Source organism: Monodelphis domestica, chromosome 2 (genome assembly GCF_027887165.1).
Source record: "Monodelphis domestica isolate mMonDom1 chromosome 2, mMonDom1.pri, whole genome shotgun sequence".
NCBI classification, from domain to species: domain Eukaryota; kingdom Metazoa; phylum Chordata; class Mammalia; order Didelphimorphia; family Didelphidae; genus Monodelphis; species Monodelphis domestica.
The window spans coordinates 138,889,329-138,914,302 of NC_077228.1; the positions used below are offsets into that span (position 1 = coordinate 138,889,329).

A 24,974-nucleotide genomic window follows, 5' to 3' on the forward strand; every position below is an offset into this window, starting at 1 on the left:
TTGGGCTTCATATTCACTTAAAAGATTTTATTTGTCTTTTTACCTTATCAAAAATGGTAGAAAGAAAGGATACTGGCTTTGGAGTAAGAGAGGTTCAAATACAAGATTTGTTGATCAAAACCTGTGGGACCCTTAGCAAGTCACTTAATCTTTCTGGTCCTCAGTATTCACCTCTGAAAAATGAGAGGGAAGGAGCTTCCAGAATCATATCTAAAATATTTCATAGGTCCTTAGTACTCATAATTAGGTCCAAAATACTCATATCCATCTCAATCTCTTTATGTTAAAAAATAGTTTTGTTTCAAGACCCTCATGCTTTCCCTTTCCATGTGGAGTCAGAATGGGAGGGGTAGGGGAGGCATGAAGAGAAAAAAAAATCATTTCTATGCTTTGCCCTATAACTAAAAGAGTTGATAATCAAGAAAAAGATAATTTGAGATAATCATATTCATACATATCACCATTTAGTTCAGGATTTCATCATCTCTCCTAGAAAATGAAATAAACTCTTTTTTTGTCTTCCTTTTACAAGCTTCTTTCAATTCCAATAAAGTTAAATAACATCAATAACCAATAGTTTACAATTTATACAGAAGTTTTCTAATTTAAGAACTGGACCAGATCCAGAAAAGATTTATTTACAAGACAGTTTTTGGCTAGGTCAAACCTATTTCAAAACCTCATTACTTTTAGAAAATAATGGCAGTTAAAAACTATAATTGTTTCTTAATCCACAATTATTGCCCAGAACATGGGAAAGAAGAGAATGGTGCTACTGTTGAAAGGAACTCAAGCACTGGGAACAATATTGCTACTGTGAAAGAAAAGGAAAAGTATAACAATATCTCAAGGAAATAGAAAATCTGTCCAAATCCTATATATAACTATACAGTTGTGACATCGTTCCACAAAAAAAATTAGTTTCCAGACTCCCCTTCCTATTTCCTTTTCCTTTCAATGTTATTTCTTCTCTTTCCTACTCAGGTGATCCAGGGAGTTATTCCATCACCATAATGTGAAAAGATTTCAGATAGCTGCTTATACACTTCCCTCAAAATTATTTATATTAATATATTAACTCCTAGGTATTTGTATACTGTCTTTTACCCACAATTATAAAAACCTTTATCTCTTAAAAAGCTCAAATAATATTGTTTTATATCTTTTGACTCAGGCATAAATTAGATTTTCAAGTGAGGCAGTTACACAAAGTCATGAGCCTTATTCTCTCTTCCTGAATCACTGAAGTCCAGTGGCAAGACAAAAATCAAAGAAGACTGTTGATGGCTCTGGATGCAGTGGCTGACCATGGCTTCTTCAAAATCTAACCAAGCTCTAAGCAGTCCATAGTGCCTGCTTCTGCTGCCTTCGTGGCCTTCACATGTTTGAGGCAGACAGTCCCCTAACTCACCAATGGGACTGAGATCTATCAGTTACCGGCAACCTGATTTAGTCTGTCTGCCTAGACGATGGGGGAAGGAGGGGCAGATATGTGGTCGCTGTACATTCTCACCTATTCTTGGAGCCACAGATGAAAGTTGAGTGAAAAATGGATAAGCAGACCTGAAAAGGACTGGCAAGCCTTCATACCAAAAATGTTAGCCCTCTTTGAACACCTTGATTTGATTACATTAGAGTAAGGCAACAGTGATCCCTATTCTCATTCCATTGTATAGGCCATGCATGGGAAGCCCTTCTGGTTATATAAAATCTGTCCCAGATCTCAGTAATAATCCCTTAAATGGATCTCAGTTAAAATGTGTGCTTCAAACAAGTGATGAACACAGGCAAAGGTAAAATGAAGAATCTATGAGAAAAGATTGTCCTCTTACAACAAAGAAACCATTAGATAAATTCACAAATGCTCTAAAGTAATCTAATGTTAAGTTTTGGAAAAAATGTGGCAAAATAGCTATAAACCAGACAAGAAAGCACAAAGAAGAATTAAGATTTCAAAATATAATCATTATCTACTCTGAACCCTAGGGTTGTGGAGAGAAGCAACTGACAATGAACTTAAAATAATACTGACTGGGGGCAGCTGGGTAGCATAGTGGATAGTTTTGGCCTTAGAATTAGGAGGGTCTGAATTCAAATCCAGCCTCAACCCCCAACTACTAGCTGTGTGACTCTGAGCAAGTCCCTTAACTCTATTTGCCTCAAAAATAATAAAATAATGAAATTATGCCCCAAGGGCTCTAAAAGAATGCATGTCCTTTGATCTAACTATATCACTACTGGGTTTGTATCCCAAAGAGATTTTTAAAAAAAGCAAAAGATTCTGTTTGTACAAAGATATAATTGCACTGTTTGTGGTAGCAAAAAAAAATTAGAAAATGAGGGGGTATCATTGGGGAATGGCTGAACAAATCTGGTATGTGATGGTGATGCTATAAGGAATAATGAACTGCTCTATTTCTATAAGAACTAGAAAGACCCTACATGAACTGATGCAGAGTGAAATAAGTAGAACCAGGAAAACATTATACAAAGAGACTTTAACATTGTGGGACAATCAAATATAAGTGACTTTGCTAGTAAAGGCAATTCTGAGAAACTTATGAAAAACAATGCTATCCACATCTAGAGAAAAAATTGTGGGAGTAGAAAACTAGAAGCAAAGATATGACGTCACTTTTTTTATATGGCCCTGTGATTTGGGGTTTTGTTTTTAAAAGATTACTACAAAAGTGAATAATATATAAATTTGAAAAAATAAATGAGGAAAAGAAAAATAATAATAAAATTTAAAAATAAAAATATTCTCATACTGAAAATTTTCAATACCCAAGACATTTTTTTTTAAACCCTTACCTTCCATCTTGGAATCAATACTGTGTATTGGTTCCAAGGCAGAAGAATGGTAAGGGCTAGGCAATGAGGGTCAAGTGACTTGCCCAGGGTCTGAGGGCAGATTTGAACCTAGGACCTCCTGTCTCTAGGCCTGACTCTCAATCCACTGAGCTACCCAGCTGCCCCCCGCCCCCGAGACATTTATTTTTAATGATCATTATCCATCAAAATTTACTCATTTAACTAGTAAGTTCCTTCTTTTGGTAAAGTGATTGCATGAGAGGTACCCTTTAAGAAATCTTTCAGCTCTAAATCCTTTGTACCTTATACCACATGTGCCAAACATGAAGCCTGTGACTGCATGCTACTCATAACATTTCTAAGTGTGGTCTAAAGCAGATTAAACTGTAGGTTCCTCTCTGGTTTTAATATGTTGATGTAATTTTAAAAAAACAACAACATATAAATGTATATTTGTATTTTGACCAAGTCAATATGTGGCCTGCTAGTTTAGAGGTCTTCATTTTTATTTGAGTTTAATACTACTAAATCTACACTATAAAATAGATATTTATTCCCTGTTGAGAATAATATCCACTCAAAAAAATTATTGATCAAATGATTAATCTAATCATTTGCATATGTATATACACAAAGAGAAACACAAAAAGGGAATGAAAATTTATAGCATAGAATAGGATAGTCTTTGGATTATTCCATAAGTAAATATATATATTGGACCAATACAAATAGACAATAAGCTAGGCCAGGATAAGGCTGTGTATTACATTTGGGAAACAAAGCCCTTAGTACTGTAAAATTGAGATTTGAACTCTGAACTTCAATCCCCACAAGCCCTTGCTCCACTTCCCCAAAATGCTTTGTAATCTCACGGAATTCTGAGGTGGGCGAGATCCAGAAGGTATTTAAGCTGATTTGCATGGGCTTTTGAGGTCTTTTTGGACTTCTGTTTTGGAGCAGACGTGGCTCTTTCCATAATGTAGGTGAGGTCTTGTCTAGGCCTCTGGCCTAGGCACATTTTCCTTATCCTGTATTTTCTTTAATCCTTAATAAACCTCTAAAATATATATATAATACTCCTTGCAGAGAGAAACTAATTCCTACCTGCCTCAGTCTAAATTTTAACTGTTACAGTTTTTGGCAACCACGAAGGGATGAGAACTTCTCAAATTTTTTAGCCTAGATAATGATTTTTTTAAAGCCACATTTCTCCAAGATTCTCTTTAGAAAACCATCTTGATCAGCTCCTGCCTGTGGCCCTCTCCAGCTCCTGCTTCTGCTCCTGGCCTCTCACCTGGTGCTTGAGCTCCTGGCCCTGCTTGTCTGAGCTCTGGCTCCTGGTCCTACCCACCCCAGCGGTCTGTCTCTCACCCATCTGGCCTGTCTCTCACCCATCTGGCCTCCGACCCAGACGGCTCATCACCCCAGCCCCAGACCCTCGAGCACGACCCCAGTTGGCTCATCACCCAGATCCTTGGAGCAGATCTCTCAGGACTCATTGAGACCAGCTGGTAACAGTATTGGCCACGTGGGCGGAGGGGAGAGACCAACTTGTGAGGAGCTTTAAAGGATAAAAGTTTATATTTGCTACTAGAAGTAAATATTGTAAAGATGATTTTCCCTAAAATCATCTTTATAATATGAAGCCACATGTTAAACTGAAATTTAGGAAAATCACTTTGGTGGCTATGAAGAGGTGAAACTGGTATGGAAACTGACTTAAAGGAAGGGGATAGAAAGGAAATAACTTTTTAAATAAAGTAAGAGGTTTTCAAATATTACATACCATACAAGAAATTATTAGTATAGTCCAGATCAGAGGTAGAGGCTGTATGAATGGTAAGAATAAAATAGATATTGAGAAATCCTATTGCAACATAAACAAGAGGAAGATTGTATAGGAAGGGTAAGTTCAGAAGAGGGTAGGAATGGGAGGAAAGATGAGCTTTGTATCAGATATTTTCATTATGAAATGCATCAGGAAATTCAGATTGAAACATCCAATCGATACCATTATGTATTAAGAAAGAGCATCAACATATGACCAGATTGCTAAATCAGTATCCAGAAAAAAAAATACATATATTTTACAACATTATGGAAACAGTGGGAAACCTTCAGCATATGGAGCAAATCCTCTATAGACAATTTTTGTTAAGAAATTGAAAGACTTGGGTAAGAACTTAAAAGAGTGAGAAGGAAATAATGGGTCACAATACCAATGGAAGAAATACTCTTATGACTGAGATCATAACAGTCTTATAGTTAAAAGTATAAGGTAATTTATTCCATCATATGTGGGGAAAGGGGGTTTCTGGTGCAGTTAAAAAAATCTCTCAATTTCTGTGCTGCACATGTGTTGAATTCAAGTATATGTTACATTAATAACTAATCTGAAAAGCAGTCCAAATACACAGAGATTAAGGAAAGGAAAATGCTTTTACAAGAGTCAATAATTTTTAAGTTTTACATAGGAAAAACAAACTTGATAGTTGGAGAATAATTAAAACATCTTAAAAAAACACCTTACCTTCTGCTTCGAATCAATACTGTGTATTGGGATTCCAAGCAAAAGAGGAGCTAAGGGCTAGGCAATGGAGGTTAAGCGACTTGGTCACGGCCACACAGCTCAGAAGTGTATGTGCCCAAATTTGAACCCAAAATATCTTTTTACCCATTAAAACTTCTTTAAAAAATATGTAAATTTCTAACCCAATGTAAATGTAGTTTGTTTATAATTATATTGAATAAAGATACAGAGTTATGCTACTTTCCTTTTTCCCCCAGAATGCACAAAGTTGTATATAAAAACTAACACCCACGTAGGTTCAAAAATAGCAAGTTACTGGGAACTTATTAAAAATGAGTATTTAACATTTTCCAAATTCGTTTTTGACCTTAAAACGGTCAAATGAAAAATTCTTGGTATGTGCTGATTGTGAAGATTGGATTTGATTGTAACAATGAAGATACTTAGCGCTCTTCCTTTATAGTGAAGCTAGAATTGTAAGCTACAATCTATTTTTAGATTTTTAACTACAAAAAGGTGTTAAGTAACTACAAAAGGTAAATTAATCACAAAAAGGTGTTAAGTAACTACAGAAGGTAAACTTTACAAAAGAGGTGTTAAGTAACCCAAAGAGATAAAATCTAACCAAAGAAGGTGAGAAGTAAAAAATGGGCAGTCCTGGAGAAAAGCATCTGGTGTGATTGGTAGACATCAAAATTTAGAGAAGGTGAAACAAGAGAAATTGGTCTTTAAATAGAGGAAAGCAAGACTGAAGAAGGACACAGTCAGTCACCAGGACTTGGAGTGAAGGATCAGTCACTCCAAGCTGAAGGGAAGACGGACATTCGTTCGGAGATTTCGGGCACTGACTCAGAGGAGCAACTGGAAAACCAACACCCAGACTTCTTTTAGACTGTTACTATGTTGGTGAGTGAAAAGCTGACTTAGTGACCTCGCCGCCTTTCTGGAGGTGTGAAGCCTCCAGGTAAGGCCCAACTTCTTAAGACTCTTCCCCTGGCTGGGGCTTAGAAATTCTAACTGATATAAGAAGAAGCCAGAGTTTTTCTCTTTCTCTCTCATTTCTTAACTTCTTCTTCTTCTTCTTATATTTACTTTAGAAATTCATTTTGGGATTTAGAATTAAATCCCTGGCGATCACATAATTAATATATTTCAGAGTCCAACCACAAATTAATTTTGACATGATATAAACATTTTGGTTTCAAATGGATAATTTTTTCTTTTATTCTTTATAAAGCTTTTTCTATTTCTCACAGGTGCAATATCACTGTTTCTTCTTACACATGAACATGAAGTCTCTAATTTTGGACCACATATGTCAGTTTAGTTCTTTTTACTTTAATGGGTATTTACCATTAGGACTTTTCTAGTAGAATGTACTCTTTGAAAGTTAAAACACATGTTCAGTTCTTTACCATTTATTAATCAGAATGTGTATACCTCTACTATATAAGACTTATTATCAAGCAGGATATAGTAAAGAAAATCAACAACTTTCCATTCTGTCAAATCTAAGTAAGTTCAGGTTGAAATTTGATCTCAAATTCCTATTGGGATTTTGTGGGAAAAGACCACTGAAAAGAATATAGGGTCTGGGACATAACTTATTCAGAAGGAAAAGGCCAGCTAAAGCAAAGTAACACTGTATGCTAAGATATAAACACATTAGGAAATCCAGGAACCATGAAGAGTATCTGGGTGAAGATGGCACAAAAAGGGAAATAAATAAATATACTACAGATCACTAGGGCATTAAAAAGGAAATAGATGAAGAATTTAAGAAATAGATTTCAAGATTAGGGCAGAGATATGATATAGCAGTGATAGGAAACTTTTATTTATACATCTGATGAGGCACACTGTCTCCTCTTCCCTACTTCTTCTGTCTCTCTCCCCTCCCTTCTCTCTCTCCATATTTCTTCTCTTTCTCTCCTTCCTCCTTTCTAATCCCTTTTAGTTCTCCCTCCCTCTTCCTAGTCTCATCTACCCACAAAAGCTAAAAATTTCCTGACTTGCCTTAAATAATAGATTTACCTTTTCAACAAATATAGGAGCCAACAAAGTCAAATTATATTAAAAGCCTTATTTTCATCAAAGAGGAAGAAATGGTGGTTGTAGTGTAAATGAAAACAATCAAGGCAGAGTGTGACTTTCACCTCTTAGAATTTGTGATAGCAAAGCAAAAGAAAGGCAGTCTGAAAAGTATTCTAGATTTACGATTTACAAACCTTCAAAAGGTTCAAGGAAAGAAAACACAGATTTCCCAAAATGCAAAGGCACCACACCCCTAACCCCACCCCACAAAGGGGATACCTGTAATTACAAAACCCATCAGAACATGATTATCTAATTACTGATTACTCTCCGACTTGAGTTCTATTACCATATCACTCTTCTGCCTACTGGACATTTTCAAATAAATGTCCCATTATCACAACTCATCTTGTTGCAAACTCTCCAAAATCAAACTTATCTTACCTTTAAAACCCAACCTATGTCTAAACCTCTCTGTTTATGATGAGGATAGAACCATACTTATTATCATCCAGATTTGGAATCTCATAGTCATCCTTTGCTCACCCTACATATCCCACTCAGAGGTCAAATTTGATCATTTTTGCCTCTGCATCTCTCTTACCCATTATCTCCATTTATTTTGTCACTGCCCTATTCAGATCTAAATTACCACTCACCTGTACTACTGCAATGGAGTCTTAATTCATCTCCCTGACTCAAACCTCTTCCTTTTCCAACTTATCTTCAATACAGCTGCCATAATAAAAATTCCTAACAACATGACCACATCACTAGACTACTCAAAATTTAGAGAGTAGAATATAAATGCTTTTTTTTTTACATTTAATCAACAGCAAACATTTATTACTTCAAATCCTTCATATTCAAGTTCCTGCTTTTCCAATTTTATTATGCATTAGTCCCCTTCATGTCCTCTACATCCAAATTATCCTACTAATTGTTCCTCAGATCTGACCTGGTATCTCTCCTCTATATGTCAAGTCTGGTACAGATTCTCCTTTCAATTCTACTTCTTAGAATTCTTAGCTTTCTTCAAAGCTTACATCTAGGGCCATCACCTACATGAAGCCTAATCAGTTTCTCCATAGCTGGCAGTATCTCCATCCCTCAAAAAAGAAAACACACACACACACACACACACACACACACACACACACACACACACACACACACACAAGAAAAAAAATATTTTATTTGCTGTTAACATATTTTTCCCTTCCACGTGCATATGCTGTTTTCCCCAATTAAATGAAAGCTTTTTTTTCTTAAACCCTTGCCTTACACCTTAAAATCAATAGTATTGATTCTAAGGCAGAAGAGTGGTAAGGGCTAGGCAGTGGGGGTTAAGGGACTTGCCCAGGGTCACAGAGCTAGATAGTGTCTGAGGCCAAATTTGAACGCAGACCTCCCCCATCTGAAGCTGACTCTCAATCCACTGAGCCACCTAGCTGCTCCCTGAAATCTTCTTTAGGGTAAGAAAGGTTTCAATTATATTTATATAGCTTCAGTGGCTTGCACAGTACCTAACAGAGCAGGAGCTTAATAAATAATGTATCGATATGAGCTAACCCACATATCTCTACCTTCTCCATAAAAACAGCATGAGAAATACCACCTGTGTTGAAATCTACAAAAACTATTTTTGTTGTTTATTCATTTGTCATGTCTGACTCTTTGTGACCCCATTTGGGGTTTTCATAGTGAAGATACCAGAAAAGTTTGCTATTTCCTGTTTCAGATCATTTTACAGATTAGGAATGGGAAGCAAACAAGGTTAAGTGACTTGCCCAGGATCACACAGCTAGTAAAAATCTGAGGCCAAATTTGAACTCGGGAAGACTCACTCTCTTATCTTCCATGCAGCATTGGCAAAGTATTGACATCAGTGCCACCTCCAGCACTCAGGGAGCTGCTCTGTTCCCCCTCTTCCCAGTGTCAAAGGATATTTTTTGCATGTTCCACCCATCTGTCCAGCTGCCCAAAGCAAGCACTTCTTCGAACCTCAGCTCTCTCCAGTAATGTTGAGGGTGAGAGATAGATTAAATTTGCCCTCTGGGCACACTCCAACTCAAAAGCCTTAGCCAATGCTGCTCTATGCCATCTAGTTACACTCACATAAACTATGCCTAAGGCATTTTCCTGTTTTAACAGTCTAACAAACCCATCAAAAAGAGATGAACCATTTTATGCAACATGATCTTGAGAAAATCATACTAGAATAGTCACTCTCCCCATCCATCCTTTCCTCCACAGCAATCATACTACTCCCTGTTGTTAATCATCAGTCCCCCCCCCACCTTTTGAAGGATGAAATTATAATTAAGCAAGAACTTTTTTTGCTCAGATTACAAAGGAAAAAACTTTAGCAAATTTCTAGATAACTCAAATACCCTGTCATTTTTAATGTTTTACCTTTATTTTAATAAAAAAAATCTCCACATAAGTTTTCCAAAGTTATATGATTCATGCTGCCTCTCTCCTTTGTTCACTCCCATCTCCCACAGTTGACAAGCAATTCAATCTAGGTCATTAAATGTATTATAATGCAAAACATTTCCATATTATTCATTTCTGAACGTGATTAACCTTATAAAACCTAAATTCCAAATCATATGCCCAAATAAAGTGATATATAGTATCATCTGTATTTATACTCCAAAAGTTCTTTCTTTAGAGGTAGAGTGGTATTTTTCATAAATCCTTCAGAATGATCCTGAATCATTGTATTACTGTAAACAGAAAAATCTATCACATTGGATTGTTCTGCAATATTTCAGTTACTATGTATAATGTTCTCCTGGTTCTCCTTATTGCCCTCTACATCAGTTCGTAGCTCTTTCCTATTCTTTCTAAAATCATCCTACTCATCAAGCCTCATAGCATAATAGTATTTCATCACCATTATATACCACATTTTGTTCAGCCATTCCCCAATTGAGGGACATCCTTTAGTTTCCAATTCTTTGCCACCACCAAGAGAGCACCTATATTTTTGTGTAAATAGGTCCTTTCCCATATTTTTTGTATTTCTTTAGGATACAAATCTAATAGTGGTATTTCTGAATCAAAAGGTATTCATTCTTTTGTATTCCTTTGGATATAATTCCAAATTGCCCTCCAGAATGGCAGGATCAATTCACAACTTCACCAGCAATGCATTACGTGTCCCAATTTTGCCACATTCCCTCCAACATTCATTCTTTTCCTTTACTGTCATATTGGCGAATCTGATAAGTATAAGGTGGTACCTGTAAAAAATAGACTCGAATACAGGACTACAATCCCCACAAGCCTTTGCTCCACTTCCCCAAAATGCTTTGTAATCTCACGGAATTCTGAGGTGGGCCGAGATCGAGGAAGGATTTAAGCTGGTGGCAAAGGTTTTTGGGGCTCTTTTGGACTTCAGTTTTGGAGCAGATGCATCTCTTCTGTGATGTGAGGTTTTCTGGCCTAGGCCTCTGGCCTAGGCACGTGTTTTTTCTTATTCTGTATTTTCTTTAATCTTTAACCTTTAATAAACCTCTAAAAAATATAATACTCCTTACAGAGAGAAACTAATTTCAACCTGCCTCAGTCTCCCCAGACTCCCCTAAACTTTAACTATTACATACCTCAGAGTTGTTTTAATTTGCATTTCTCTAATGAAGAGGAATTTAGAGCACTTTCTCATATGATTATTGATAGCTTTGATTTCTTCTAAAAACTGCCTATTCATATCCTTTGACCATTTATCAATTGGGGAATGATTTTATTCTATAAATTGGATTTAGTTCATTATATATTTGAGAAATGAGACCTTTATCAGAGAAATCTGGTATAAAATTTTTTCCCAGTTTGTTGCTTTTCTTCTAATATTGATTGTATTGGTTTTATTTGTACAAAATCTTTTTTCATTTAATATAATCAAAATTATTAATTCTACATCTTGTAATGTTCTCAATCTCTTGTTTAGCCATAAATTCTTCTCTCCATAGATCAAATAAAGAAATTATCCTATGTTTCCCTAATTTACTGATAATATCACTCTTTGTGTTTAAATCATATACCCATTTTGGCCTTATCTTGCTATAGGGTGTAAGATACTGATCTAAACCTAATTTTTGCAATACTGTTTTCTAGTTTTCCCAGTAGTTTTTGTCAAATAGTGAGTTCTAAATCTCTTAGCTGGGATCTTTGGTTTATTAAACACTACACTGCTAAAGTAATTTACCCCATATCTATTCCATTGATCTACCCCTTTATTTCTTACCAGTACCAGATTATTTGAGAATTTGAGATCTAGTAGTGTTAGGCTGTCATCCTTCACATTTTCCTTCATTAGTTCCCTTGATATTCTTGATCTTTTGTTCTTGCACATGAATGGTTCTTATTTTTCTAGTTCTACAAAATAAGTTTTTTTGGTAGTTGTATTGATGTGGCACTAAATAAATAAATTAATTTAGGTAGGATTGTCATTTTTATTATATTAGCTCATGAGCAACTAATGTTTTTCCAATTGTTTAAATCTAATTTTATTTGTGTGAAAATTGTTTTATCCATCTTACCATATAGGAATATAAACAATTTGACCTTACTGAAGCCCTTAAATTTTTTCTCTTTCTTATTTACTTTTTTATGCTTCTCTTAAATTTTTGTATTTGGACATCAAATGTTCTGTTTGAGTCTTGTCTTTTCTTAGAATGCTTAGAAATTTTCTATTTTATTAAATGACAATACTTTCCACTCAAAGAATATTGTCAGCTTCAATGGGTAGGAGATTCTTCATTGTAAATTCAATTCCCTTGCTTTCCAGAATATCATATTCCAAGTCTACTGCTCCTTCAATGTGGAAGCTGCCATATTTTAGGTAATCCTGACTGGGTCTCCATGATATCTGAATTTTTTATTTCTGGCTACCAGCAATATTTTCTCCTTGGCCTGGTAGTTCTTTAATTTGGCTATAACATTCCTGGGAAATTATTGCAGGAGGTGCTCTGCAGATTCTTTCAACTTCTATTTTACCTTCTTGTTCAAGAATATCAAGGTGGTTATCTTGGATAATGTCTTGTAATATGATGTGTAGGCTTTTTTTGGGGGGCGGTTTCATTACTTTCATATAGTCCAATAATTCTTGAATTGTCTCTCCTGGATCTATTTTCCAGGGCAGTTTTTTTTTAATGAGATATTTCATATTTTCTTCTATTTTTTTCATTCCTTTGATTTTGTTTTGTTCCTTTTGTTCCTTGATGTCTCATAAAGTCACATTGGCTTCTATTTGCTTGATTCTAATTTTTAAAGAATGAATTTCTTCCATGACTTTTTGATCCTCCTTTTCCATTTGGTCCATTCTACTTTTCATTCAACTCTTTTCTTCACTGTTTTTTGTGCCTCTTTTTCAAGCTGACCAATTTTGCTTTTTAAGCTGTTATTTTCTCTTTGTATTACTTATTTCTTTTTTCCAATTTTTCTTTGACCTGTCTTATTTGATTTTTGAATTAATTTTTGAGTTCTTCTAGACCTTGAGACCAATTCCCATTTTGGATTTTTTTTTAAGTGCTGCATGTGGTTGCTTGGATCTCACCATCCCCTGTTGGTTCTATGCTGTTTTTTGTCTCCATAAAATTTTTCAAGGGTTAAATGTTTCTTTTTTGCTATTTGCTCATTTTCCCTGCCTTTTTTAGCTTGTGCACTGGGAATTCTGAAAGCTGCTTGCTGATCTTCTCCTCTCCTAGACTGCCAGGTTGGGCACTGTGAGCTTTTTTGCCCTGGGGCTATATCTTCACAGCAGCAACACATGTTTGATAGGGCACAGCACTATAAACTTCCACGCATAGTAACTAGGAATACAAAGTATGTGGGGGTGGTTGACCAGTACTCCTCTGTGTGTAGTTTTGCTTCCAATTTCCCCTTGTCCCATGAAAATCAACTCTTTCTGCCTGCCTTTCATGCTATGCTCAGTAGGAGAGTCCCCTCACTCAGGCAGTCTTTGATTCCTGTTGTTTTGAGGCACCTTTTAAAGACTGTTAAAATAGTTTTAGCCTTTGCTGTTACTAAGCTGCCATCTTGGCTCCATCCCCTCGCTGTTATTTTATCATGCTTTTGTATAAAGGTTGTAATATGTTTTCAAAATTCCCTATCTATTCTGTCTTCTTGTCTAAGTGGTTTGAAGTATAAAGCAAAGATATCACTTCTATTTCTGCCTATGTTCATTCTCACCTAAATTTTCTATACAATGGTTTCCTCACCACCCACTCTCTCCGAGTCTTAGGTTTCTACATATAAATATGACTTCTTATCTAATGTTACTCTACCCTTCCTTCCACTTTTGATTTATTCTATTTCTTTTAAAAATATTTTTCTTCAGAGTCATATTCATTCATGAGTATGTCAATAATACCTAAATTTGCTATTTTGCAAGTCAATGTTTGACTAACCACATCTGTCACCCACTGGAGACTTCATGTTTAGAGTTTTAACACAAAAGAATTTTCTATTGGTTCCTTCCTTGGCTTTCTTGTTATGAACATCCCAGCACCTCTACTGCTATTCTTCCTACAATTTAGGTTTTCTATTATGTAATACTCAGTTTGATTACTATAATTCAAGAATACTTCTACTTTTCCTACACTAAAACCTCTATGTAGTACCCAATTTGGTGACAGCTTTCTCCTTTACTTTTGCTTTTCAATTCAAAACCCTTCTATTTACAAGTTACAAGTTTCAGGTAACTACATTCTAATTGGTTTTGTTTGGGGTAATTCACCCCAGATCTGGTGGAAGCATATAATTCCAATATTTTAACCTGTCAGCCATAAATCTAAACCCAATTCTCAGACACCATCTTTTAACCACCTACTCACATCCAAATCTGCTTTTCTCTTTGGAAATAAGGATTTCAACACAAAGCCATGATGAATGCCACTTATTAATAAATAAGTGCCCTTGGGAAAGTAACATAATCTCTCTGTGATGCTGTTCTCTCATTATTATCATCATTTTATTAATAATAACAAATAATATTTATATAACTCTTTATAGTTTGCAAAGCACTTCACATGTTATTTTACTTGATTCTCACAACAATCCTGAGATGAACTCTTGAATACAGATTGAAGCATACTTTTTTCATTTTCCTTATATTTCTTGCTTTTTTATGTTTTTGCAACATGGTTAATATAGAATATGTTTCACCTGTGGAATTGATGTTATATTGCTTTCTTCTTCATGGGTAGAGGCTTAGGAGGGAGAAAAAACTCAGAATCTTTTAAATGTTAAAAATAAATTTTAAAAAATTTTTTAAATCCTGGGAAGTAGGTGCTACTATTATCCACATTTTACATATGAGGAAATTCAGGCAGGCACTAAATGATTTTCTTAGGGTGATTCAGCTAATAATTGTCTAAAGCAAGATCTAACTCACATCTCCAGATTCCGTGTTCTATTGCATTGCCTACCTCTCTCAAATGATGGTAAAAAACAGGGGAGATGAACTAGATCTGTGAGGACTAAATCTAAGATAGAATGACTAAACTAAGGTCTAAGAAGATTAAATGATTAACCCAAAGTCACATAGATTATAAACAGCAAAGTCTCCCAAACCCAAATCAGTCCAAAAAAGTAAGACTTGTGTGATAAAGGATGGAAAGGTTTGCAAATTGCAAATGTACTAACACTGGGGATATAGCATTACAACTCCCAGAAGAACCTCTGAAAGTCTTTCCATTGCAGTTCTTAGATTCAGTCAGTGCAGAGAATAAGTTGAATTCCATCTAGCCTATTCCTGAGGATATACCAAAAGGTTTATGGGTAAAGTCTTCCACAGATGTTGACCTATTGAAATCAGCTGATCCAGTGATAGTGAGAACCAAGGAATGATCAGTTCCTTGGGTTCCTCAATATCCTTTGAGTAAAGAAGCTATAGACAGAATAAGACTGATTACTGAGTCCCTAATTCAACAAGGGATCATAATACCATGTTCTTCAAATTACAATACTCCCATACTGCCAATAAAGAAACAAAAGCTTGATCAAATGGCACAGTTGTCTACAGATTCATGCTGGATTTAAGAGCTGTAAATGATCACGTAATTAAGACTCATCCTGTAGTACCAAGCCCAGCTACTATAATATCGTCCATTCCACGTCAAGCAAGATATGTCACTGTGATAGATTTATGTTCAGCATTTTTCTCGATACCAATTCACGAGGATTCTCAAAAGATATTTGCTTTCACAAGGGACAGTGCCCAGTGGGCGTTCACTTCTCTTCCACAGGGATTCTGTGACAATCCGAGCCAATTCTCTCAAATTTTGAACAGAGACCTTAAAACAATATCATTCAAAGAAAGTAAAAAAGAGCATTCTGTACATGATATCTTCCTAGCATCTCCATCTGCTAAAGTGTGTTTGAGAGATAGCAAGATTCTTTTGATTGAATTATATAAGTGTGGACATAAAACCTTTAAAGCAAAACTTCAGTGGGTTTTGCCACGTGTTGAATATCTTGGTTTTGTGTTGTCAGAGGGTTCCAGAAGTATCACTAAGAAAAGAATAGCTGGTATCCCAAAACTGAGTGCACCTAAGACCAAGAAGCAACTGAGAGCTGTTCTTGGGACAACTGGTTTTTGTAGACAATGGATACCTGCATATAGTGAAATTACTAAATGGTTAACAGGTCTAACTAGGAATACAGAACCAGAACCTCGGAAACTCAAACCTGAACATCTGCAAGCCTTAAGTAAGCTTAAGGAAGCGATTTTATCTGCACCAGCTCTTGGAATCCCAGACTATATTAAACCTTTTCAATTATTTGTGCATGAGACCAAAGGTATTTCATCTGGTATTAATTCAAAAGTCATCAGAATTAGTTTTGGGATGTCCATTAACAGTATTCTGTTCACATAAAATAGAAGTGCTAATGAGGAAATTTCTTACTCAAGCATATTCAGACCAACGAATATCTAAGTATGAAATTATTCTTTGAGGTAGTGAAAACATCACATTGAAAAGGTGTAGTGTATTAAACCCAACTACACTTCTTCCTGATTTGCCAAAGAACGGTGAACCAGTATATGAATGCTTAGAAGTAGTAAATCTAGTGAATATGCCATGGATGGATTTATGATCAAAAATCCAGATTTGGTTTATTCACAGATGGATCTTCATATTTGTGTAATGGAATTAGATGTACAGGTGCTGCAGTTGTCACAGAATTTGAGAAGCTGTGGTATGGATCATTACCTAGTAACCTTAGCGCTCAAACCACAGAGTTAATCGCTTTAAAGCAAGAATTTCTTCTGGCAGCTTGTAAAAGTGTAAACATTTACACAGGCTCTCATTATGCTTTTTCCGTTTGTCATGCTACAGGAAAGATCTGGAAACAACGAGGTTTTATTACTACATCGGGAAAACCAATTGCTCGTGCAGAAATAATAATTGAGTTGTTGGATGCTATCCAGAAGCCTAAACAGCTAGCAGTAATCCATTGTAGAAGCCATACTAATAGAAGAGATTCAGTTTCTAAAGGAAATCAGAGAGCTGCCATAACTGCAAAATTTGCGGCCAGAAATGCTCCAGTATATATTATGAACTTATCAACTATAGAATCTGATGATCTAGAAAAAGCTTATGTAGACTCAGAAATACAAAAATGGAAAGAGAAGTTTGGAGCAAAGAAAGAACATGGTATATGGTTAACAGATACAGGATAGCCGCTGTTACTAAAAGACGGGTATACCTATTTGTGTCAAGCCATTCACACAAAAGGTCATTTTAGTACTCGAGCTATAATTGACACCTTGACACCATAAAGAGGCAATGGGTTGCTCCTGGAATAAGTACCATATCAAATAAGGTCTGCTCAAATTCTAAATTATATATAGATTTGGAGTACCATTAACAATAGACTCTGATAAGGGATTTCACTCAAGACATCCTGAAAAGAGTCTATGAAAATCTAGGAGTAACACCAAAATATCATATGCCATATCATCCCCAAAGTTCAGGCCAAGTTGAACACGTGAATAAGGGAATAAAGACTATGGTAGGGAAGCTCTGTGCTGAAACTCATCTCAAATGGCCAGACATTCTTCCCATAGCTTTGTTTTACTTACGTACGAGGCCAAGAGCAGATTTGAATATATTATCCTATGAAATGCTCTTTGGACATACTCCACTGCAAGCAAAAACTTGTAAGACAGTTTATACATCTCTCTTAGGAGGAGATTGTCAACTTGTTTCTTACTTAAGTGCTTTACAACAAAGACTAAAAGAATTACATGAAATTGGAGTATTAATTTAAACTGGTCCTTTGGAATATTCTCTTCATAATTATGAACCAGGAGATATGGTATATGTAAAAAATTTTGCTAAAACATTAGCAACACAGGAAAGTTGGTTAGGTTCTTACACTATTGTGTTGGTTTCTCCATCTTCAGTAAAAGGTTTGGGTAGAGATTCTTGGTATCATTGTTCACATATAAAATTAGCACATGGTATAAATAATGAAAATGTACAAATCACTGAAGAAGAAGTAAATGAAGAGACTGCAGAAAGATAGAATCATCAGTCATACACTGTGGTACAATCAAATGTAATGGACTTCTCCATTAGTGGCAATGCAGTGATCCTGAACAACTTGGAGGAACCTACGAGAAAAAACACTATCCACATCCAGAGGAAACACAGTGGGAGTAAAAACACCAAAGGAAAACAACTGCTTGAATACATGGGTTGAAGGGATATGGTTGGGGATTTAAACTCTAAATGAACATCCTAGTGCAAACAACAACATGGAAAAGGGTTCTGATCAAGGACATATGTAATACCCAATGAAATTGCGAGTTGGCTGCAGGAATAGTGGGTGGAGGGGAAGGAGGGAAATAATGTGATTATTGTAACCAAGGAATAATGTTCTAAATTGACTAAATAAACTTATTCAAATGGGGGGGGGGGGGGGGAGAATCATCAGTTAAATTGAGTCTGCAGTCAAAAAGATCAGTAAGGAGAGGACCATTCCTGGGGAACAGAATAGAAGAGGACAATGCAGATGAAGAGGAGAATTCAGGAATTAGTGGACATTTATGAAAGACTAAGAACTTAAAAATTTTAAAGACTTTCTGAAATTTGTAATGAAGAAGATTACAGGATAAATGGACTAATGATTTTATGCTTTGGGTAATGTATTATAGTATATAATAAAATAGCATTTATTCATATACAAACACAAATATATTTACTACCATAGAATTGTAGAAGGATATACAAGAGGAAGGAAGTAGGGTAAGTATGTTGCATACAACAGTAACCTAACTCTTATATAACAGTAACACTGACATTTAAATAGCAAAACAACATGACATAATAAAAGTAACAACATAATAAAACAAACAAAACATAAACATAGTTAGGTTACATTAAATCACTACTTAAATGAGTGAAACAATGTATAGTTAAGGTACTAACAATGTTATGATTAGCTACAGATATGTTATTTACTAACAAAATGTAGTTACATACTTGGATTTAGTTTAGGTATAGAAATTTAGTTAGGAAAAGTATTTTGAAGTTAGGTAAAATTAAGTAACAAAATTAGATATTGACTTGCACTGCATCATACACAACACAAACAATATACGACATCACATATAAAACAAAATTGTAAATATATGTAAATAGGGTGTATAATAGGATTGTAAATTAATTGCATTATAGTGTATGTAGATATGTAAGCTGTGTGTAAATATGAAGTGTACATAAGTGTATATATGTGCATATGTATAGCATATGTGTATATATTGTATGTATGGACTATGTGTATATATGTGAATTATGTACATAGCTTACTGTTACATGTATTTGCATAAGTGAATTTATTGTTTGGTTTAATTTTCATTGTAAAACATATGCAATGTTGTGTTTACTGTTATTTTCAATTTTTTTTCTCTAAGTTTAATGTTAATGTACTGCAATACAAGTACATTGTTCTGTTTTAGTTGATAAGAGTATTTTAAGTTTGATATTTGCATGGAAGTTATGTTCATCTGTTTGATGTTATTTGCTGTTCTGATTTGGCTTCTGTTTGACTTTTGTACTTGTTCATTATTTACTTTGTTTTCCTTTTCTTTTTCCTTTTTCCCTTGTTACAATTCCTTAGAATAGGTTAGTGTAAGTTAGAGTAAGATAGCTGAGTGTAAGTTGTTTGTTATTTTGGGTAGATTTCTTAGTTTAGGTAATTGGTAAGTATTTTAGATTGTGCACAAATTCAAAAATCATGTTTTTAACATGATTTTTAATTCGTGCAATAGGGGGAAATTGTGATAAAGGATGGAAAGGTTTGCAATTTGCAAAAATGTGCAAGAACTAGGTATGATTGACAGTGGCATGTGGCCAAGGGTCACATGGGAGCCTGAGCGGGAGGATTGGGGAAGACTCCATCTTGCCCCAACGGACTTTTCTTCTGGTCTCCTGAGGAAGTTAAGAGGAAGATCTGAAGAGGATTTTCCCTGTGTTGAACTGAGGAAGGGTTCCTGTATCTAGCTGCTTGCAGCATTCAGTCTCACATGGACATTAGGACATGCTTGAACATCTAACAACAGATCCTGGCTCTAACTGTTTTTTGGAGCCCTGCTGAGTAAGATTTGGGAACTTGATTAAGTTTTAGTTTAGTAACCTAGTTAGCATAGTTAGTTAGTTATTTTAAATGAGAATAAGCATAAGTAAATCCCTAAGCCTTTTGTGAATTTTAAAACTACTCCACCCTACTCAGAACATACTTTTGAAGATTTGATTTAGCTATTTCTTGATTTGTAACAAAGAAGATACTTAGTCTAACAGAATCAAGTCTTGGGAACTCCACTCTACTTAGTTTAACAAGGTCAGGAATGTCTGCATCCACACTCAAGGATTAAGTATCTAAGAAGATGGCCTTAAACAGACATGTGGAGAAACAGCGGACAGACCCCTGGGCTGTCCTAAGTCAAGCTAAGCTAACATTGGTACAGATGAGACGCGGGAAAGTTACGTAAAACCATCTATATAGGACTTGTCACTTCCTCTCTTTGCCCTCTTTCCCTGGAGAGGTGGCTCTGGCTGGCAGTGTGCTAAGCGTTTCAACATCTTGGCATATTGGCAGCTTTTTGTCTGGGTTTTGGCGGTGAGTTTGCCCTTGAGCTGATTCAGGTTCAGGCATCTTGAATGAGCCCTCTTGGAGTTCAGGCTGATTCCTTTACTCTCCAAAACCTTACCTTCCTAGAGCCTCTGGTCTTCCTCCTGGCACAAGCCAGGCGGGAGAAATCCTACACCCTTTCCTTCTTCCTACTTCTTAATTTCTTTCCACTATATTAATTAAATCACCATAAATTTCTAGCTGACTTGGGTATTTTTTTTTATTTGGGATATCCATGACAAACAAATAATTAATATAGTTTAGGTCACAATACTAAAATTATCCTTTACACCTTATTTCTTTCCCTTACAAAACAATAAAGTAGATTTTTATATATTTTTTCCTCTTGTGTTTCCCTTATCCAAAATCCTATCCTAAAACTTGGTCATTTGAAAGGAATCTTAGTAGGGTTAAGATGTCATTGCCAGGATTTTCAAAGCTTCTTCCTAACTGCTTCTCTGGTATTTTTTAATTATTTGCTATTCTAATGAATATTCCACAAACCTGCCAAATGCAATATATCCAAAAAAAGAACTCATTATCACTACCCTTATTCCTATACATCCTCTTAACTTCCCTAGATTTGCATAGCACTGTCATTTATCAAGTCACCCCAATTTGCTATCTACAAGTCATTCTTACATCTTCGTTCTCATTCATCATAATCACTTCTATTCAATTAATTGCCAAGTCTTTGTTGATTTCATCTTAACTTCTTTCACATCTCTCCTCTTCATTTACCCACAACCACCATAGCTTAGACACTCACTTCTCACATGATGTATCAGACTCCTAAATGGTCTCCCTGAATCCAGTTTCTTAACTCTCTAATCCAACCTCTACACAGCTATGAAATAATATTCCTAAACCACAAGACTGACAATATCACTCACCACTCAAGAATATTTCTATTGACCTTACAAAAAAACACAAGCTATTGTTTAGCATCATATTCTAACTCCATGTAAAGGTTAGACATTATGCCCCCTATTTGTTAGCTATTGTTTATACATACCCTCTCTCCTTCTGTCTCTATGCCTTTGCATAGACTCAAACCATGCACACTTCTGGAATATTCTCCTTTCCATCCTCAACCTCCTAGAATTCCTACCTCCCTTGAAATACATTTAAACTGAGCTTAAGTTCTTCTTCCCTCAATACCTCTTTCTGGATTTCCTCAACTGTCAGTCCCTAGCTCATTCTCATATGTGTATACATTATATTTCCCCAGCACTGTGTTGATGAACTTATGGCATGCATGCCAGAGGGGGCTACTTCCTTTCCCCTCTCCACGTCTGAGGACATTTCTCACATGACCCACCCCTCTGCCCAGAAGCCCAATGGGAGGACTTCTTCCCTTTCCTATCTGAGGTAAGGGGGCAATCTGACTCACTGATGCCACTCATGCCCCAATCTTCCCATAAACCTGTCACAAAAGCCTAATCAATATGCCAAGAAGGTAAGAAAAATTAACATTAATCTGTACCCTTTTTACTTGTACCTTAAAATTGACTTTCAAATTTTAAAGGGAGAGTTTCATATTGAGTTTGAAATACCCCACCACTCTCTTATTGATTTAAGATGTAATTCAATCTCACCCTTTGACTGAATTAATAACAATGGGGAGCAGGTGGGGGTTTCAGTGGATTGAGAGCCAGGCCTAGAGACAGGAAGTCCTAGGTTCAAATCTGGGCTGAGCCACTTCCTATTTGTGTAACCCTGGGCAAGTCACTTAACCCCCCATTGCTTACCACTCTTCAGCCATTACCCAATCATTTTTCCAATTTTTTGCCACCACAAAGAGCACAGCTATGAATATTTCTGTGCAAAAATTTTTCATTATTATATATCTTCAGGGTACAAAACCAACACTATTGATTCTAAGGTGGAAAAGTAAGGAGTTTTACTTTTTTTTAAAAAGAACAAAGCCTGGTGATCATCTGTCAACAAACTCCTCAAAATGGTGGGAGACATGGCATACTGGGGGTGGGGGGGATGGGAGGGGGAGGGTTGGCCTATGCTGGAAGTCTGTGGCAAAGGCTTGCCTTTTGATCCCTCCTGACTCTCTGGTGTCAAGAAGACCTGCCGATCTCCAGATCCCATGTTCTATCCTTTTCTCAACAATGGAGCACTAATGGGTCATTCATTACTTATTACTGACTTAGTAAGTGAACAACTCATTTCTTATAGTGTTGTGATTTTTTTGCTAAAAATTACAGTGGTACCTTGATACACAAGCACCTTAAGATATGAGCAGTCACAATCAGACTTTTTGCTTTAAGTCACGAGCAGATATTTGAATCATGAGCTTCCGACACCCTCCACTAGATAGCCTGCTGAACATTCAGTTTCATAAGTTACAGGAGGCTGTCTTGTATAGTTCAGTGTTTATCTGGCCCTGTGAGCATCTGTATTAAATTGCATTTGCTTGATGTTGATAACCTCATTGAGAAGCACAGGAAAGGAACTGACATCAGAAGAATTGAAGGAGTTATAGGAGCAGCAGCATAGGAATGTTTGGGAAATGGCTAGGAGATAACATGGAAGACCAGGTTCTAAGCAAAAGAGGATGAAAAGCTCACACATCAGAGTACAGGAGAATAAGAAAAAAAGTTACCAGGAAATGACATGGAGATCTTATTTCCAGACACAATAAGATCAAAGCAGAGCTGAGGGTCTTAGGAACAATGAACAATGTCTTAGTTCTGAAGAGTGTAAAAGGGAATTATTTGTTCTCTCTGAGTTTACAACTTGTGAAAGGGAATCCTTTATTCCCTTTGTCTATTTTGAGTTAACACTTTGGTTAACAATAACTTAAGAACCCCTACTTAGTACCTCACTAGATTGTGAAAACAGGATTAATTCTCCTTTGTGTATTTTTGAATTGAATCAACAAAAGCTTGAACACTCTACTTAGCACTAGGTGGAAGAGCTCTCCACACTTGCAATTCAATCAGCCAGGAAATGAGAATTCACACCTCAATCAGCCAGGAATCTGTGAACTCTTCTGATGAGTATTCACCTCTCCAAAAGGTGAGAAGTAGTTCCCACAAACACTGCCCCACTGGGCAGTGCTGGGCAACTTAAAAGCTGTGATTAGCCCTTGTGAAAAGGGGAAGGAACAAGAAGTCATTATAAAAGGCCTTGAATTTCTGGGACTAGGGAAGTCGACTTTAAGAAGGAGTTGGACTTCAAGAAGGAAGTCAGCTTCAAGAAGAAGGTTGACTCAAGGAAGGAAGTCAGCCTCAGAAGTCACCTTCAGCTAAAGTCATCTTCTTGACCTGACTCTTGAAGAAAACTTGGGTGTCTTCTGGAGAAAGCATAATTTTTAAGTTTAAGTTTAAGTTCAACAAGCCCTGGCTAAGTCAAGCACAGAAGCATTATAGCATTATTTAGTTAGATAGGTTAACGTTTTTTCCACCCTTTTATATTTCTCTGCTTTCACCTTTTCCACCTCTTTTATGAATAAAAGCTATTAAAGTCATTTTGACTTTGAGCAATATTACTTTGAATCGGCAACCACCATTATTATTTATAATTTTCATATAATTTAGTCAAACCATTGAAATTTAATTCTTACAAGAGGTGAGTATGAGGAAGATGGCTTTAATGTAGAAGCAGGTTTGTTTTTTTTTAATGGATTGGTCTTTAGCAGATGATACAAAACAATAAATAGTCCCTGCCCTCAAGAAACATGTTTTATAGAAGAAAATATAGCATGTAGGGGGCAGCTGGGTAGCTCAGTGGATTGAGAACCAGGCCTAGAGACGGGAGGTCCTAGGTTCAAATCTGGCCTCAGACACTTCCCAGCTGTGTGACCCTGGGCAAGTCACTTGATCCCCATTGCCTAGCCCTTACCACTCTTCTGCCTTGGAGCCAATACACAGTATTGACTCCAAGACGGAAGGTAAGGGTTTAAAAAAAATTTTTTTTTTAAAAGAAAGAAAGAAAATATAGCATGTAAAGAGATAACTATATACATGATAATGAGAAGAAAAAACAGTAACTAAGGAAGCTAAAAAAGGCTTCTTGGAAATGATACATGAGATGATCCTTCAAGGAAATGAAGCATTCTAAAAGAAATAAGGAAGGAAGGAATGCATTTCAAGCTTGGGGTCTGTTCAAAAGTATGGAAGCAGAAAACAAATGTTGACTTCAAAAACAAGTAGGTCAGTTTCACGTGAAAAGGTAGACTAATGGAAAGATACCTAGAGGTTTGTATTTTATGCTAGGGGCAGTAAGAGGCCCATAAAAGTTCCAAAGTAGACAAAAAAAAGGGGGGGGGGGTAGAACTAACCTTTAGCAAGATTATTTTGGCAACACTGAGTAGATTGCAATGGAGAAATGAGAAACTGAAAGCTACAATTTCAACTAGGCTGTTGCATAAGTTCATAAAAAAGATGAAGAGATTATCTGGAACTAAGGTGGTGGCTGGGTGATGAACAGACAG

The 24,974-nt window shown here is 36.0% G+C and overlaps 1 protein-coding gene across 20 annotated transcripts in view; it reads right to left on the reverse strand.

The window, feature by feature from the left end:
* CDC42BPA (CDC42 binding protein kinase alpha) overlaps positions 1-24,974 on the reverse strand; it is a 414,118-nt gene that overhangs the window by 295,985 nt on the left and 93,159 nt on the right. The gene's annotated exons all lie outside the window — the stretch shown is intronic.